We start from the raw sequence: 6,154 nt of genomic DNA on the forward strand, positions 1-6,154 counted from the left end.
TATGTATTCAATATATATAGAGAGATATTTTATAGATAGAGGAGGCTTGATCGATTCTCTGGTCATTACTGAACTCACGTATAAGCAGGCTTGTGGATCAACAATGAAAGCTAGTTAATTTTGTAGGTGAGCAAGATCGTATAATCTGCCAAAAAATGTACGTCGAATACGCACACAAAAAGATACACACGGCGACAAAAGGTCAAGCGGTGTGCCGCAGTTGTGCCAGTGTCATGCTTGCTGCGCACACCAACCAAACTTCCACGCTCCGCTACAGATGTGTGCCGCACCGGCAGTCCGGCACCACCGGGCCCTACTGCACGCCGAGCGACCGTGCGACATCGCCGTGCTACGACCATCACCCACTTGCATGCTCCCGTCGGCCGCCGTGCCGCAACCTCCATCGCATCAAGCATTCAACAAATCGGGTGTAACGAAGGAGGATACACGACGGCCCGGGTCAGGGGGGCATGTAGGGAAGAGCCCACGCGGTTGACGCCTCCTTGGACTACTCTGCATTTTCACGGCCACGATCAAAGGAAAATGGTAAGCAAATCTCAGTATTTGTATTCCCACTGTCTCTCAGAAAGAACGACCATGGATTACAGACACGTGATCACTTAATGTGTCGGCAACAACAAGCAATCAGGAAGGCATGCACGCATGACAAATCAATAAAAAAGGAACCGCCTGCCTTGTGGCCCCCATAGCGCTTCAGCCACGCGTGTACCTCCGCCGTCGGCTGCCGGCCGCGTGCCGCATGTGAGGAGTCGCTCCAAGAAACGGCTCGTGAGTGTGGGGCTCGGTTCCCTCTCCTCCAGTTCTCCACCACGCGCGGTCCAGTCACCTGCCGCCGCCCCGACTCCACCGGAGCCCCAACTGCTGCCGCCGGATACATCTGGTCGGAGTACCAGTAGGTCCGCTGGAAACACCGAGGTCAGCCAGCCACATCCCCCTCACTTTCTCTCTCCCTCGCGCCGCGAGTTTGCATCCCGAGTTGATTAATGGCTTGCTTCAAATCTGCTCGTCGTCACGCAGTCCCGGTGCCTCTGGCCATGGAGCAAGGGAGTCTGGTAAAGGAGCTATTTTACCAAGGCAACGGGCCTCCGGGGCTCGGAGAGGCCAGGATCCTCCTTCGATCTAAGCAAACACATTCCACCTTCCAGACAAGGTGATTGTGTTGATTCTGCTGCCTTTTCCAAGCCATGGAGTCATGCCCGAGGGAAGAGGTGGGCAACTTAGGAGAAGCTAGTTGAAGAAATTTTGGCTCTTGCTCCCTGAATAACAGAATCTGTTATCACTTTTTTTCCATTAGTCAGCAGAACAGGAACGTGTACCTGTATTTCTACTGAAACTTAACGACACTGCTCCTCAAAGAAAGACGGTTATTATACTACTGCACAACTCTTACAAATGCAAGGAATGGTTGTGTCCACTGCTTCAGGTACAATTACCTCTCTTTTGAACCATGCCAGATAGTGCCCCTAAGCAGCAGGCATCAATATTTAGCATTAGTTATTGTCTTTGAGTCGCTTAAACATTGGTTGGCATATGCGTTCGGGGTTATATTTATCATGGTGAAAGCATCAGCCACAAGACTAACTTACATATATGTAATCTACTTAACTTCTGATTTCATCAAATGTTCAACAATTGTAGTAGTATTCATACATTTCATTTGACCTGACCATCTCTGCATCCATGGTTTAAACACAGGCACTGAACTCATCTTGGAGGAGTGGGAAAACTATACCTTTCATTTTTACACGGTCCCATACATTACTTCCACTTGTTAAAATTATTATTTTTATCATCCTTAAATTGTGCTGTTCAATTTGTCCATCAAATATAGTTTTTAACAAATGGATAGTTATGTACTCAAAGAATATGAGACCAAAAATACGTAAGATGTTCCTTTAGTACCTCTCCCCTTCTGCAAGTTCAGCTGATCAATATTGCTAGTGTCGGTTCAGCTGAATGTTTGGACAGGGAAATCATGTCTAAAGGGAGTAAGAAAGTCAGCACTGCTGCATGACGTTTATAATTGAATAGTCAAACATTTTGAGTAGTAGCATAAAAGCCAGAAAAGATGACAAAAGGGAAATAGAGGAGGTAGAGATCTCAATTGTAGTTCTGTAGATCGGTATACAAGAAAACACACACTTACCATTAATCTGGATAAGTGAGTTAGCGTGATAGTACGTTTTCAAACTCTCTGAAAGTAGATGGCTGCCAAGCTTTTGTTTGCTGGAGAAGTGCCATGATACAGATGTATATATCTAGCATTGTCACCTCCATAAACAGTGAAACTTCAAAAGAAACAATTGTCACAGTCAGCTATCTTCAATCATAATGATAGTCTCATTCATTGCTAGGTTTGTAACCTTCTTGAAAATTATGGTCCAACTAATCTGGAGAAAATCAATTGGCATAGGAGGAGACAATGTATACCCATAAAATTCATGTTAATAGGTTTACATTGAATTATTGGTTGAGACAAACCAACAAATTAGTATGGATGTTACAATTTGAATTCCAAGAATTATCAGATACAAATCTGTGACTCCATTATCAAACTGAGTTAACATCTTTATCACCATGGATGAAAGAGCAATATAACAAGGTACAAAGACATAATAGTTGTAGGAAAGAGAAAGGATGGAGGGGAGAGGGCCGTGTGTGTGACATCCACCTCGTGTGGATCTGGCCGCTCGTCAGCGAGCCTCGCTGGTGAGCAGCAGGAGATCGACGTGAGACACCTCACCTCGAACTGACTCTTGCTCGACTGCACCTTGAATCTCACCAGTGCGTGGCGTGGACATTGTGCATCACATAGCAGTTTGTAAAATTGGGAACATGGCAATATGAGGAAAATAGAGAAACAATACACATCATGGCGATGCTGAACTTCAACAGCCATGCACAACGCAGCAGATCCTAAGCGCCCTTCTCCTTGCCGGCGCCAAACAATAGCTGGCGGTGAGGCGCTGCCGGCCGGCGTCACCTCTCCTACTGTGCCGCGGATCCGTGTCGTAAAAGACGAAGAATTGTCAAGTCGCTGCAGAGATGCAAATTAAAATTCCAATACATATCTGTTAGTATGCAAAATGTTTAAAACTAAGGTTGTACCTTGCAATGCACCACAACAACCAACGTTTTAGCATGCCATTTATTCCAAGAGCAGGATCGTAACATACTTTCAGAAAAGTGAAGTCCAGATCATACACTCATGAATAAATTCTTTGGTTTTCAACTGCCACAATGATATCCCCCCTACTGCAAGCCCCTGCCTATAGCTCTAAACTGAACCAACAAGTTAGCATGTCATTTATTTACAAAGTAATGCTTAGCAACCTAATTCCCCAAAGGCAGGAGTCTAGATAGTTTCAGAATGTGCAGTTTAGATTATTTTTTCTAGTATCAATTCTGAACATGACACAACAGTTTAGCTCCTTTTATTTAAGCTCACAACATGTGATGATTTTTTTTTTTGCAGTTGCAATCGCAGTAGGTTTACTTGCACAATGCTAGTAGCTTATTCTTTCTGTATTCTGAAATAAAACAAAAAAACAGACCTTAGAAACATCCAAGTAGCACCAAAAGAATAAAACAGGGGAGGTTAGAAAATGCTCAAGCATCAGGATGGATGAGTAATTATAAAACAGAAACAAAAGGGCCTTCTTCCATTATTTTTTGTTCCCTGTCACTTATATACATCATAGCAACACACATGCATTTTAACTATAGAAAAACATAATTCCTAACTGAGGAACAAAGTTATATTAGAGCACCACATTTTATAAGCACTATACATCTATACTTACCTTACTTGGGTATGACCTAAGTAGGCTTGACATTCACCATGATTCATACACACAATGTACTACATCTGAGATAGAATGGTACCCACAAATTAAACAATAATCTACATAAATCAGAATTAAAATGTCTATTACTTTGCCTCTTCTACGCAATGGTACATATAGTTGGAGAAACATGAAAATGCAAATGAATAAATTCTCCATATTTTTGGTGATCCATTAATATTTGGAGGTATAAATAAGGAATAGAAAAATTAAGAAACAGTGACTTAATTAGTCTTTGACCAATATTTGAAGGTATAAATAAGTAGTCAAATTGGTATCCAATTGCCGGCTTGAGTTTCACATTTGAAGACCACTTCTTTCCATGGATTATAGGCATTAGATACTGGTTGATTTCAAAGTTTCAATTTACATGAATTGGAAGGAAAACAGATAGAGCAGAAAAGGAATTTATCAGGTAGTGGAGGAGCTCACCCATAGTTTAGACCCGTCGATCTAGCCGTGTGGACGCTGGATGTAGACAGAGAGCATGCATGCTCTTCTTCCTTCTCCCACCACACCACATCAGAGGAGGGGTTGGAGCAGGTTGTGGCATAGGTACAAGTTCAAAAGCGAAAAGGGAATGAAACCGTGATGCAATATAGTCACTACTCCAACACCAATAATCCTAAAGGTGGTTGTACTATACACTATAACCAACAGCTATGCATAAAATTTAATAAAAGCATTTGAGAAAAATAATAAGATTAAAATGACAGTACAATTTGCTCAATAGTCCAATCCTTTGATTATAAAATTACTCCAAATAGATGACTGAACAATATGGAAAATTAATAAAGGTATGATGCTGGTGATTTATTTCATATTAAAAGAAGATAAGTAATGGAGATTGTATTATTAGTAAATAAATAACAAAATGATGTACTTTTATGTAGAATTAAAAGATGGAGGGCAAAATAAATACATATGGCTATCCTATTCCACAATGAATAAGAATAAACAATCAGCCAAACTAAATCAGTCTATTTGAAGGTTTGTACTCCCTCCGTCGGTGCATTAGGCAACTAAGGAGCTGCATCGCGACCTAGGCACACACAGATGCCCAATGCACAGGAAGGAGGGAGTAACCTATGTCCTGATTAGTGACAGGCCATCAAAGCAAAAGTATATTCAAGATTTTGAATGATATAAATGTAGTTGAAATAAAGCTCCAGATTCAGTATGTTATGCTTAGTTCTTTCTAGAGCCAGAACATAATAAGAAGAATATTCACTATTTAGATAAAACAAGAAAATCACCTCAAACCACATTTTCTGCTAGCGGGCTTATCAATTGAGCTCACTTGTGATGTCATCTCTTCCTGAACTGCCATTGACATGTGCTGCATGGCAAAGGCACATAACCCTGTCATCAACAACATCGGTATTCTGAATAGTCAGGAAAGGTGCAACACAAAATATGGCTACAAATTTCTTTTCTCTGTAATCATAACAAGAACTGAACATATTACAAAAAGAACTACATCATCTCCCATCAATAGAAAAAATCTCATTGTCTTTGACAGAAATATATTTAATTTAATAACTATTTCAGGAAAGCTCATGCACACGCGTAGCATAATAACAAAACAACAGTTCCCTTAAAATTAGGTAAGAGGCGGCATCTAAGATAGCCTCGGCGAACAACAGGGGATGGATAGTCTATAATTTGAAGGGAACTATTGTTATAAACTAAAAAAATGATTCTGAACTGCAATAGTAGTGTAGCACAAATATACTGCTTTATGTATTCCGGTTGATCAGTTCATATCAACTTGACTTTCCAATGCTTGAACAATTGAATGAATTTTGCAATTGAAACTAAACACAAACTAACACCATCAAAACAGAGGCAATTGACGTGGTGCCACGCAATGTCTTATTGACCTTGGCCACCACACCAGCCTAAATTGTAAATAGATGCGCAAGCCAATATCCGTACCTATAAGTATTCGGTGTAGGATAGTGCAAATAAGGGATATTAGCCTACAGAAATATGGGGTCATGGCAAGGTTGATCCCTTTCTTTTTCTATCATGTTCGTCTTCCTGAGTCCAAAGAGCATCCGACCCTTGCTTCAAAGATAAGGAGCCTCGCAAGGGTGACCAAAGCCAATATAGCAATCAAATGAGCCGATATCTCCTTGTAAGCATTGTGTTTATGTTGGTTATATCCTGCATTTGACATGAAACAGATGGTGTCATATTGAGTTGATCCACCGGCAAATAAAATCAAGGCATAAAGAAGTTGACTCCAGCTTGGGCATATGCTCACAACAATCAATAGATAGTAC

At 41.0% G+C, this 6,154-nt stretch overlaps 1 long non-coding RNA gene across 2 annotated transcripts in view; it reads left to right on the forward strand.

Annotated features, from left to right (window-relative positions):
* The first annotated feature begins 728 nt into the window (after positions 1-728).
* Positions 729-6,154, forward strand: part of LOC119316459 — an 8,982-nt gene continuing 3,556 nt past the window's right edge. The window contains exons 1-3 of one of the 2 annotated variants that reach the window (XR_005153012.1): positions 730-936; positions 1,039-1,444; positions 1,717-1,772. This is a non-coding gene — a long non-coding RNA (uncharacterized LOC119316459). Of the gene's footprint in view, positions 937-1,038; positions 1,445-1,716; positions 1,773-6,154 lie in introns of those variants that run through there. The other variant, XR_005153013.1, reaches the window with a different exon arrangement.

The sequence above is a fragment of the Triticum dicoccoides genome, chromosome 6A (genome assembly GCF_002162155.2).
Source record: "Triticum dicoccoides isolate Atlit2015 ecotype Zavitan chromosome 6A, WEW_v2.0, whole genome shotgun sequence".
Classification (NCBI taxonomy): Eukaryota; Viridiplantae; Streptophyta; class Magnoliopsida; order Poales; family Poaceae; genus Triticum; species Triticum dicoccoides.